Source organism: Melanerpes formicivorus, unplaced genomic scaffold (assembly GCF_026170545.1).
Source record: "Melanerpes formicivorus ecotype bairdi unplaced genomic scaffold, bMelFor1.0.p_v2 SCAF_3, whole genome shotgun sequence".
Lineage (NCBI taxonomy): Eukaryota > Metazoa > Chordata > Aves > Piciformes > Picidae > Melanerpes > Melanerpes formicivorus.
Genome location: NW_027142355.1, coordinates 30,157,053 through 30,170,124, shown reverse-complemented (window position 1 = coordinate 30,170,124; position 13,072 = coordinate 30,157,053). Strand labels below are relative to the sequence as shown.

Sequence of the window (13,072 nt, the reverse complement as noted above, 5' to 3'; positions counted from 1 at the left end):
GAGGGGTTGGAACTAGATGATCCTTGTGGTCCCTTCCAACCCTGAATGATACTATGATACTATGATAAATCATGACACCTGTGTGCTCCATCTTATTGTTAGTCAAAATACCCAGCTTAATTGCAGTATTCTTTAAGCATTTACCCCTAAATTTTCAAAACGGGGAATGTAATGTAGTAGCACATTTCATAGCTATCCAATCCAGGAGGAGGATTTATGGGAACTTCTTGTAGTGACGGCATTAAACACAAGCTATTCAAGCTAGTCTGTCAGCTGGGGAGCTGAGAGGAATTACTGAGATACCCCATGAAAAGGAGTGAGAATGAAGATTAACACTGGATTCAGTACAAAGGATGGCCCTCTATTCTGTACTCTGAAACATCATACAGAAAAGTGGATTTAGCAGCTCAGTTCTTATGTTAGTTAATGGGTATTCCACACTGTAATGTCTATGCATTGCTTAAAAATGTGTCTTGGATACTTATATCTTGGACCTTCAGCATATTCCAGATGTAGTATTCCTAGTGGCATATCTATATGTCTGAAAATAAGGGCTGTTCAAGCAACCAGAAAATGTCAAGACAGATAATTATTCATTGGGGAAAAAAAAAAATCTGCAATGGATGTTATTCACAGAATATTGTTTAGCCATTTATAGAGCTGGCTTAATAAAAGACTGTGAATGTGATGCAAAAATTGCCAAAATTTACAATGACTTCTTTCTAAAAGATACTTTCCCTTGCTCTAAATAGAATTTGAATCTAAATCATTACTATAGAATGCAAAACCAATACTGAGAATGAAGAGCTCATTTATATTCACTGCTCTGATTTTATCCGAGCATTCTTGATAAAGGACTGAATATAACTAAAAAAGCAGGTGATAGGTATCTAAGGAGGAGTTTAAGATGGACTTTAGATGTTTGTTTTTCTGACTGTAATCCTGGTTCTACTACACTCACCTCCCTGCTTCCACAGACACTATAATTTTAATTTAATTGTGTCCTAGGAACTATAGTTAAGCTGCCCTCATCTTTGTGAAACAAAACCTTTAGTTGCCTGGCAAAGAAATGGAAAATAAGGTCTTCCATCAGACTCCCAAATGGACTGTCAGCCATTCTAGGTATAATTAATGGATTAACATAGGTGTAGGTCCAAGTGAGTACAGAAGAATGAGTTATGGTGCTGAATATCTCTTATGTAGTTAATTCAGGGTGTTAAATGAGAAACTTTTAGGCTTCAATGTCCTTCCAGGTCCCAGAATCTTTAGTGCATTTTTTTTTTCAAAGAACTGTGTTTCTGATACCTGTAAAAGTACTGCTGTGCTGCTTCACTCTGTCAGTGTCTCAGCCTTGTTTGTGGGCAGACACACAGACACTAACAGAGGCTTATTTTCATGTTAACTAATTCTTCCCTTGCTGCAGTCCTTCAGACTAATGGTAAAAGTGCCTACTTGAGAAGAAAAAGCAACAGATATCTCAGTCAGAGTGGTACTTCACATCCTCACTCATCTTAATTTTACTCTGCGATTGTTAGCTTTTCTGTTCTAAGGGGATGCATAAGACTTAAGCTAGCCGTTATTAGTTACTCCAGGATGGCATGTTCTCATCCTTTTCTACTGTAACTCTTTTACTTTAATAATATTAATCAGAGAGGAACCTGGGTTCTGTTATCCCACAGCCCTGGGAAGACTGTGACCTTGTATTGCCTTATTACCTTGGTATTCACCTATCTGTGACCAAGAATCTGATGTCCAGCTCTTATACAGTTCATCTGCATAGCCTTATTTCAGATTTCTGAGGGAGTTGTGAAGTGAGAAACAGGTGTAAGAAAGGGCATGAGTCATGCTATGCAAGAAAAAAAGGCAAAACTTCATAGACATGTGAGACTGCTGCGACTGGGCCTATTAGCAGCTTGAGGGTTCAGGAGGAGAAATCCCAGCTTGGAAAGACAGATAATTCTCAGGGTAAAAAAAAACCCAAACCAACCTGTATTTGGAAAACAGCAGATCAGCAGCATGGAGGAGCTGCTCTTGGGACAATTGGAAGTCAGATATTCCACATCTAACTATGCCTACCTGGACAAGAACACATGTATTGAAGTGATGAGCTCATTAATCTCACACACCTATTGTGTGTATTAATCAATAAATAACTGTTTTATACTTGGCCTGGTGGCTAATATGCTTGCAAAGTCTCTGTACATTAAAAAAAAAATAAGAATCCACTTGAATAAAGTGATGTAAGGAGATTTGAGCATAGTGCCCTCGCTCCTATGCAGAAAAGCCAGGGGACCTCTCACTCCCCTTTTATCGTTAGCTCTGACAATATCCCCATGAACATGTTGCCATTGTCTGAAGTGGAGCAGTGCTAAATAGCAAGGCTTGAGCTTGTATCTCTACTTTGATTCAGGGAGAAGATTTGAAGCCCACTCCTAAGAAAATGTGCAAACTGGCTCACTGCTCCAAGAATTGTCCAGCAGTCTTTTGTGGACACATTTGCAAGACAAGAATCACCTACACAGAGGAAGATGTGGAGAGAGTCAGCCAGACACGGTAGCCAAGCACATAATTCCTCAAGCATTCAGAGCTCTTTATTCATATGCCTGTGAGGACCTTTTTCCCATCCTTGATACCTGCACTCCAATGTGCCTTTGGGTTTCTTTCTCTGATCCAGTAAACTGTTTATATGCATGACTTACCTTAAGAATGCAAGGAATATCCATACTTTTAAGTCACCTATGTGATTAGAATCTTTACTAGATGAGGACTGCCATAAAATGTAGTTATTGAATTGGGGCATAATATGACATAAAGGTCTCGTACAGCTGTTTGGCTTTGCTCTGTATTTAACCTCTGTTTAAAAAACATCTAGTTTGCATCTCTTAAACCTAAATACTGCTAAATGCAAGATTTATTTTCTTGCATTAAGGCACATTCACTGGTCTGAATCACTGTATTTCTTATTTCAACAATGAACTGGATTTGACAGCCAGCTTGCATTAAATCTCTAAAAATAGGATCGCATAATGAAAATGCTGACAGACTCTTATCTGTAGTAACATTAGTGGGCACCACTTTTACCAGGAAAATGACTTTCAACTTATTTACTGAAAATGAGATCAGATGACCATTTTTAATTCCAGTTAAAATATGCAGTCATGCATGGGTATGAGGCTCAGATGGCCTTTTAATAAGTTTGTAATTTGGTTATCTCTTTGAGCAGACTTAAGAATTTATCTCGAAGACAAAATTTATAGTTTTTAGTGTTGATGAAGCTACATGGGAGGACTTTTTTATTAGAGTTAACTGTTGGGTTTATCTTGAGAACTTCTCAAGTCTTCATTATTGGATTTTAATGCATTATATAGCTAGGGTTCATCTAAATTGTAACCTTCCAATATCACTGTTACATTGATTTCTACAAGCCTTCAAGGCATAACAGACCTCTGTACATGGAGACATTTCTCTTTTCTATTTGAAAAAGATGATCTGTATGTGTTATTAAATCATTAAAAGACAACATTTGTTGTTCTTGTATTCACAAAAGGAGAAAAAAACCACCAAGATGGGGTGACCTTATTGCTGTCTACAACTACCTGAAGGGGGGTTGTAGACAGGAAGAGGTTGGTCTCTTCTCCCAGGCAGCCAGCACCAGAACAAGAGGACACAGTCTCAGGCTGTGCCAGGGGAGGTTCAGGCTGGAGGTCAGGAGGAAGTTTTACACAAGAGAGAGTTATTGCCCATTGGAATGGGCTGCCCAGGGAGGTGGTGGAGTCACCATCACTGGAGATGTTCAGGAGGAGACTTGACAGGGAGCTTGGTTGCATGGGTTAGTTGGTTGGGTGGTGTTGGATGATAGGTTGGACACGATGATCATGAAGGCCTCTTCCAACCTGGTCTATTCTATTCTATTCTATTCTATTCTATTCTATTCTATTCTATTCTATTCTATTCTATTCTATTCTATTCTATTCTATTCCATTCCATTCCATTCCATTCCATTCCATTCTATCTCTACCTTTTTCTCATAATTTGTTCCATAGAGCTGTTCTATGTATGTTGTCATTGCATGGTCTTGTACAGAACACAGATCAAATATAGCTGAGATGTTGTCTTGTGTCTTCTTATATCTTCTTATATCAAGACAGAACCTTGACAAAGGTTTAGAAAGTCTGACTTTTCACTTTTCATTTGATTAAAAAGAAATGGATTTTGCTGTTTGTTTCAGTTTGGCAGGGTCGTTTGTTTGCTTGTTTGGTTGCTTTGGTTCTGGTTTTGTTTTGTAAATTTGAAAGCTGCAGGTGTATTAACAAACTGAAATCAAAATGGCACATTAAATTGGTATTAAATATTCTTCTAAAATAGAGATATGGTTTTTAATTACACAATTGGTATAAATAACCAAAGCAAAACATATTTTCTTAAACCTAGAAATGTCTTTTTTTTCTATGTACCATTTCACATTTTTGTATTAATTTCTGGTCAGTAACCAAATTTCCTCACTACTATTTTTGTTACATTTGAAAATGGCCTCTAATAATTTGTATGTAGAAATTTTAGTTGGTTCCATGTAAAAGCATATGATGATGTGGTCACTATTTATGTGAGAAGTATTCCTATGGAGAAAAATTATTTTAGCTTTTATTCTGTATTCTCTTCTCTTCCCCTTCCTTTTTGCGATGTGTCTGAATTGCATTTTAGCTCTTTCAACTCCTTCAAGTTTTATTAAGAAAAAAAAGTAATGTATTCTTTTCTTCATAGCTTTTTGTTCACTTGCTCTTTGTGAGACCTTGGGTGAGCACCCAAAGCATACAATTGCTTTTCAGTAATCAAGAATGGATTAAGATAAGTTTCTAAGGAGAAGCTCATTGTCTCAGCCAAGGCTTGGATGAATACCAAGAAAGGAGTACCACATCCCCTTTTCTGAGGCTTCTTCTCAACCTATTGGTTACTGTCAGAGACAGGAAATTGAGAAAAAAAAAACCAAACTCTTGGACTGGAGGATTTTCAGAGATTTATCACTTGGCTGAATCTGGGTAAGTTTTCACAGGTTTGATAAAAGTTCATGTAAGTAAGAGATATGAATTAACTCTTCTGATGATGTCAGCTGCCACCTCGGAAGTGTGAGGTCAGGAGAGGTTTACTGCCAGGCTTCATGTTGGTAAAGCTGTATATCACATCTGCTCTCACTCTTAGAAACGACTGAATCTTTTCCCAGAAAAACTAATTGAATGCAGGCATCACCCAGCATGAAAAATTTCCTAGGATGAGATCTTTCTGTGCTTATTCTTTGTGGTGTCAAGTGAACACAATAGTGCTAGAGGGAGCAGGGGATGCCACAGTCTCAGGGTGTTCACTAATTAGCACACCTGTCAATACTAGACATGGCTCTCTGTTAATGCTGTCTTCATTGTAGATGACAGCATCGATAATACAAAAACATTCTCTGATATGGACATCCCACACCAGCTGCTGCAACTGTAGGGTCAAGTGGCGTCCTTTGAGATCCACCTGCCCCTGGGCCTTAATTGAGTATCCGCAGCTCTTGATATGAATGAATTCACAGGATGTGCCGTGGTTCTGTATCTTTCCCTAAATGCACAGAGTAACTCAAGACTAAACACTGAACCATTTGGGCACTGCACCTCTATGCAATACCATATCAGCTATTCCTTTTCTCCTGAAAAGAAAAGACAGAAATTGTATGGAGGCCTCCCACTGTGTGAACCTTATGTGACTCTGGTTTAGCCCATCTTGAATTTGGGAAAAGTATATAAATTTTATTTAAATAGGCTTGCAAAAAAGAAAACCACATAATCATTCTAACTACACAAGTAATTGATTTCACCAAAACCCATGTATGACTCACAGTGAATGTTCACCATAGATTCTCTTCTGTATTTAAAGCTGAACTGAGTTTATATTAAATATATTTTATTAGCAACATCTGACTCTTATTTGAGCTACTCAATTAGGAAAGGATATTTTCTGTCTTGGGTTAATTGTGTTTTCAATTACATTTAAAATATCTTGAGTTTCTGTTAATGTTCTGAAATTTAAATCAATTAGTAAAGCGTACAAGCTTGCTTCTCTTTTCAGGCAAATCAATCAATATTAACATAACTAATCATCAGTACCCTCTACTATAGAAACAATCTCAGTTTGACAATCTGGAATCTTCTAGGTGGGTTAATATGCAGTGTATGGGATTCAAATGATGCACGCCTATACGTAACAGAAACAGAGAGAACATTTACTTATTAATTCCATTTACATATTAATTCAGGTTCTAATGGCTTTAGTTTTTCACGTGAAGGCTGAGAACCTTTGAACTTCTCATCATATGCACGAGATCACTATTAAATGAACCATCAAATGTTTGTATTTCAGTGACTAAAGGTCAAACAGTGCTAGAATGTTCTGCACAATTTGATTTCGTCTGGGGGTAAATTTGGATGATTTGTTTGCATCTAAAACATAATTTCTGCAAGCATTCTCACTAAATAGTGAGAGTATTGAGGGAAGGCTAGAATAGACAGCTCAGCAGTAGTAAGATATTTTCACAGAATCACAGAATTAACCAGGTTGGAAAATACCACAGATTATTCTGGGTCACCAGAATAATCTTGGTCATCAATAGAGAAAACAATTAGAAAATGCCAACTTAAAGCACTAGAAAATCAAAGAGAAAGTTGCCAAATGATATTAAAGTCATGACAGTTAAAATTGTTATGCTTTTCTCTGAACTCCTGACAACCAAAAGTTTATGTTTTTCTAATGAAATCAGGAACTCTCAGTAAATAGCATAGCTCTTGGAAAGGAGGTTTTGGGAAAGTGCTGAACATCTCCAGATCTATAGAAAATGCTTGTAGAGCTGAACACTGCCATCTATCTGTCTCTGGATTTTCTGTCTGTTTACTGAAGGTATTCTTAGTAGGCAATACTGCTGTCTGTTGACTTTTCTCAAAGGTATTGCTTTGCAATCCACACCAGTGTGTGGGACATGGTACAATGAGGCCTGCCTAAGCTTCAAATGAACTGCTGTTTCAACCTAAAATATTAACCTAGATTTATCCTATGACATGATGACTATTTTTCTCTGATCTTTTCTTGCCATTGCTGTAGTATACAAACCCATACAACAAGCAGAATGGAGATTATGCTGCTAAGTAGCAAAGCTCCATATTACATGACTCTGGAAACTTTGTTTTTCTCTAAATTGTGGTCTTTTAAAATCCCGCTTAAATGTACAATTATGTAAATAATTGTAATGTATAAAAACATTAGAGTTGGATATTAACTAGTGTGGATTTAAGATTCAAACAATAGCTAGTCATTCATAGGTAAGGAGTTAGGAGATTTTTAAGCCTTTGCTGATGATCAAGCCCTCTGAAGATATCTTAGTCTCCTGTGACCTCTTTCCCCTCAGAGCAAGTTAATCCTTCCTTAGCAGGCATGTTGCTCACTATGATATGCACCAGTTCCATTTCTCCTGTCTCTCCAGATTTAGTAAACCAAAGATAGAGATACCACGTTTCCTGTTGTTGCCAAAGCAGACTTCATAGAATTTTCTCACAGACAGCAATTTCATTGCCAACAACCTGTTATTTCTTCACAGATAAGATTTACCTAACTGATATCCTGATATTACCCTGACAGGTTTATTACAAAGCTATGCCCAGGACAGTTTAGATGAACAGCAGTGCAAAACTATTTCTGGACAGATGTAATTAGAAAGTAAGAAAACAAATACAATTGAAAGGGAAGGCTACTGTTGAAAATACAAAGCAGTATTAAAAAAAACAAACAACAACAGTAGCACAGCCTGTACCTTGTAATTGTGCAACATGAGAAGTACACAGTAGAGTGGCATGATGTCCACATCTAATTGCTCCTCCTTGGGAAGAGGAAAAAGTGAGACGTCTCCAGAAAAGGACTGTTTGACAGCACAAATACTGTAACCTGTTTGGCTCCTGAATAGGTATGGGGGTATTTTAAGTGCCTGCTAGTGCAGCTGTCTCAAGATTGCATGGAAAACATGCACAAGTCATGACAAAGAGACCAAGGACTCCAACTGTTGGTACTTATATAGGCTTTCAACCTAGATTAAGGGGGTAATCTCAATGTTTGTATTCTGAGAGGAAGAATATCTGATGTGGTTCTTTTAGCAATGAGAGAGAAAAGAAAAAGATATGAATGGGTGGACTAAAAGAGCAGAGAGTGCAGTGTTGATTCCCTGGGAAAACCGAAATGCCTCACTGCCTAGACTGAAGTGGAACAGGGTGTTATTTGTTGCTGCTCATCACCATCGCACTTTACCTCATGTTTGCGCTGAATTGCAATTTGACTGAATATGCAACTTAGAGCTAGAAGTACCTTGGAATTCACTCTCCTGACTGTCAGGGACAAGATCAGGCTGTGATATTTGTGGCAAATCCAATATTACGCTATGGCATGATTACCACATGCCAGTAGTATCCTGATGGTGTTATTTTCATGCAGCCATCCCAGAAGTATGTACAGACAGGAATTACTTCCCAGAGCTGAGATGCTGAGAAAGGAGCTGCTATTTCTCCATCTGTCTGTCCCTATTGTGTTACTTGAATTCCATCACCAAAGATATGGCTGCCATGAGCTAACAGCATGTCACAATTATGCTGCTGTAAATATCATTGCACTGGTTCATGACAACATTCATTAAAGACAAACAAATAAAGAAATAAGAACTTAACTTTTCTTTCTGCCTTGGAAGCCTGTGTGTGCTTGCTTACCTACTATCTTTTGAGCCTGTTTGTGCTTGCTTACCTTCAAAAGGATCTTAAACCTATTTATATCAAGAAATATGGATGAAGCTGTATGTTTGCAGGCAATAACAAGCTATCTACAGACATTGTGAAATTCCTGTCATGTGCAGACTTGTCACCAAGTTGTTCCAAAGCTGATTGCCTCAGGAAAGTTACTTGCTTTTGCAGAGTTCTTCAGGATGTGAACTATGCTTCTTTAGCTTTGTGAAACCTTCCTGCTTTGAATTCCTAACTACATTTGTAAATTGGACAAACCAGTTTTGCTCATAGCTGAGCCAGGTTGAAACAGAGGTTTGGAAATACTTCTCAAACAATGTTGTCCTGCTGATGTCTTTCACCAAAATCTTGTCAAGATCATGAAATATTATTTTAGATTGAAAATTCATGAGGAAGGAAGAGGTTTTGTTATGAATTTGGGCAGTATGAAGCATAGTAGGATCTTAGTCATGAAGGAGTGGTCAAGAGTGCAATATCAATTTCAGATAATTTTACTGAGGCCAGTAGATAGTAGATTACATTATAGCAGATTTAAACATGTTTGTGGGTTTTCCCCCTATACATCTGCACTCTACATAAAGTTACAATTCAGATAAACCACTCAGCTACAGAGTTATTAGTATTTCCTCTTTCTTTTAATATAGTGAAGTGCTCTGAAAGAACCCAGGCAGCTGACTGGATATGAAAAGAACTTGACATCTTGGTTTGGACATACTAAAATTTTAGTCAGGGGAAAGGGTAGCAATATTGAGGTGGAATTTCCTGTATTCCAGTTGATACCTGCTTCCCTTTGTCCTATCACAGAATACCATTGAAAAGACACTAGTATCTTCTTGACAGTCACCCTTCAGATATTTATAAACATTAATAAGATCCCCTCCCAGTCTTCTCTTTTCCAGGCTAATCAGCTCCAGGTGTGTCAGCCTTTCCGCATAAGACAGATGTTCCAGTCCCTTAATTGTCCTCATAGACCTCCATTGGACACTCTGTGGTATATCCTTGTCCCTCTTGTGCTGGGGAGCCCAGAGCTGGACGTAATATTCCAGATGCGGTCTAATCAGGGCAGAGTAAAACCTTCCTGGACATGCTGGCCACGTTATTCTTTATGCACCCCAAGATGCCATTGACCTCCTTGGCCAGAAGGGCACATTGATGTCCCATGAATAACCTACTGACTGCCAGGACTCCATGGTCCTCTATGGAGCTGTTTTCCAGCAGATCACCCCCTAACCTGTACTGGTGCATGGTGGTGTTCATCCCCAGGTGCAGGACTCTACACTTAACCTTGTTGAACCTCATGAATAGAATAGAATAGAATAGAATAGAATAGAATAGAATAGAATAGAATAGAATAGACCAGACCAGACCAGACCAGGTTGGAAGAGACCTTCAAGATCATTGCATCCAATCTATATTCCAACCCACATAATGAACTAAACCAACAGCTCACTATACATGTTTGTAAGTTTTGGTATCAAACTTCAATATTTGTCAAATATCATCAAAATAAAAGACATCAGCATGATCTGAATAACAAACTCTATTTGTGTAGTGGGATATTTCCCCACTCAGCTACTCAGTAAGAGTACCCCAGAGTAAGTTTATGCAAAACTGATTTGTGATTATTTCATTTGAAAGCTGCCAGAACTTGTATTGGAATATTTTCCATTGAGAGCCCTTCCATATTTCAGCCATGATAGCAAGATGTTTGAATCTACTTGCTCCCAGAGTGAGAAAGTACAGGGGCTCTTGTCCACAGATTTCATCTACTGATTACTGTGATCTTTTACTGAAGGTAAAATGATCACTTCAAGTACTCTTGATGGACTAGTTATTTGGCAGGGAGTATTTCAGTGTTAATACCTTTGCAGTCAGTTCTTGTGCAGAGTCATATCTGAACAGCTTTACATCTGCATCTGCTAAACGTTAGTTTCCCATTTTCCTCAGATTAGTATCACTGCCTTTATGTACTCAGCAGAGCAGAACCAAAAAAAGAAAAATTAAAAGCTAAATAACTAAAAATAGTTTACCTTTTCTTATCACTGAAGTTATATTGCAAAGTAAAAGCAAAACTGAAACAGTAAATATGAGACATCAGCCTTGGCAGGTCTTCTGCAACTGCATTTATTATACATTTTTTTTGGTGAAAGAATTTTGCAATTCAAATATTTTGGCACAGGTAGTAATGAAATTATTCCTGGATTGAAACATGTGGCAGCAAGGAAAAGAAGAATAAATAATGTCTTGAATGACATCAACCTTACATACATATTTGCTAATTGTAGTAGTTGTAGTTGTATCCACTCTCAGTTTATTTGCTTTGTACACATACCTGTAGCATGTCTGCCTAGAACAATTTTAGTTTATATATGAATCAGCAGTCTTTGTGAAAGTTCTGCATACAGGTAGGTTAGTGTATCCATATTGAGTCAAATGTGCTCAGTGAAGACAAGATTCATTCTAGTATGTGGAGGGGCACTGCACATGAGTAAGGAAACTGAGATAAGCATGCTGACTTTCTTGTGGCCACCATAGGCACAAAAACTGCCAACCCTGCTGCAGGTACGAAGGGCAGGGACAGGGTATATGCTGCATGGCTCAGAGTTGTTCTCTAGAGCTGCTTAAATTACTTTTAATAAGGAGCTTTACTATTGAAAATAACCTTTTTTTCTCTCCAAAATAATTTATGTTTGTGTGAAAAATTGTGCTGTGACTTCTTGTTTACTAGAACCCTTATTTGCCTGAAAAAAAAGTCACCTTATCTTTCCCTTCTTTACAAGCATTAAAAAGCCTAGGAAAAAAAATATCATTTTGCCTCTGAGCCACTGGGATGACTCTGTGTGAAACAGATCAGGTAAAGAGTTTGTAGATTGTGAGAGAAGACAAGAGTTAACCACAGTTGCTAATGGTAGCGAGGGTAGCTGTGTCATTGAGCATGGCTACAAATACCTATATCATGTCTGCACTATTTCCACTGACAAATTATTTCACATGGGAGGGATAAAAATTCCCCTAGGAGTTTTGGCCAAAGTAAGGACAAAGTAAGGTAAGACATTGTATTACTGAAGATCTGTACTTTAAAGCTCCAGCTTCTCCCTAAAAGTACTTCAACATCAGAGAGCTTATTTTGTTATCTAAAGAGAAAACCCAAGGTCTTGATCCCATGCTCATTAAAGCCAGTATGAGTTTTGCCAGTGGTTTGAGTAGGAAGAGGTGCAGGTTTCAAGTGAGTTTACCTCACCAAGACTCCTTAATTTCAAACAGTTGTCCCTTTTTTTTCATTCAGCTAGGACATTTCTCTGAAGACTACTTTTGAATGCTTTCTTGTAAATCCTTGAAGAACTGGCCCAGCTAGGTCAAACTACAGCAAAGAGCTTTGTGAATTATCAAACTTTTGGAAGAAAAGAAAAACTGCCTAATTTTAAAATTGCATAATACCCTGAAACATGCTAAATGAAAGTATTGTGTGAATGATTGCCTGATAAACAGGTGTATTCTGGAAGTCACCTTAATGCAATGCTGTCTTTTCTTCTTCTCTGATGTACAATCTTAATGTGGTTGGTTAGTGACCATGGGAATGCCTGAGAATGGACAGGTAGGAATTAGGTCTTCTCCCTGCAAAAAGGTGGCAGGAACAATAGCCCAACTCAAGTGCATGTACAACAATGCATGGCATGGGTAACAAACAGAAAGATTGAAAACTGTTTTTCACCAGGAAAACTATGATACAGCTGCCATCAGAGAAATATAGTGGGACAGCTTGCATACCTGCAGTGCTGCTACGGATGGCTACAAGCTTTTCAGATGGAATAGGCAAGGAAGTAAAGGTGGTGGGGTGGCCCTGTATGATTGCCTTGAGCTCTATCATGGGGAATAGAATAGAATAGAATAGAATAGAATAGAATAGAATAGAATAGAATAGAATAGAATAGAATAGAATAGAATAGAATAGAATAGACCAGACCAGGTTGGAAGAGTATGATACAGTTGAGTGCTTATGGGTTAAAATCAGGGGAAAAGCCATCAAGAGAGATATCACAGTGAGAGTCTATTACAGACCACCCATCCGGGCTGCAAATAAAGATGAATTATTCTCTAAGTAACTGGAAGAAATTATTATGAGGGACTTCAGCTTCCCAGATATCTGCTAGAAATACAACACAGCAGAGAAGAAATAGTATAGAAGGTTCCTGTCTTACTTCTCGCTCTGGGAACAAGTAGATTTGAACGTCCTGCTATCATGGCTGAAATATGAAGAGCTCCCAGTGTAA

At 38.0% G+C, this 13,072-nt stretch overlaps 1 long non-coding RNA gene across 1 annotated transcript in view; it reads right to left on the bottom strand.

The window, feature by feature from the left end:
- LOC137454529 (uncharacterized) overlaps window positions 1-13,072 on the bottom strand; it is a 167,269-nt gene that overhangs the window by 51,730 nt on the left and 102,467 nt on the right. The gene's annotated exons all lie outside the window — the stretch shown is intronic.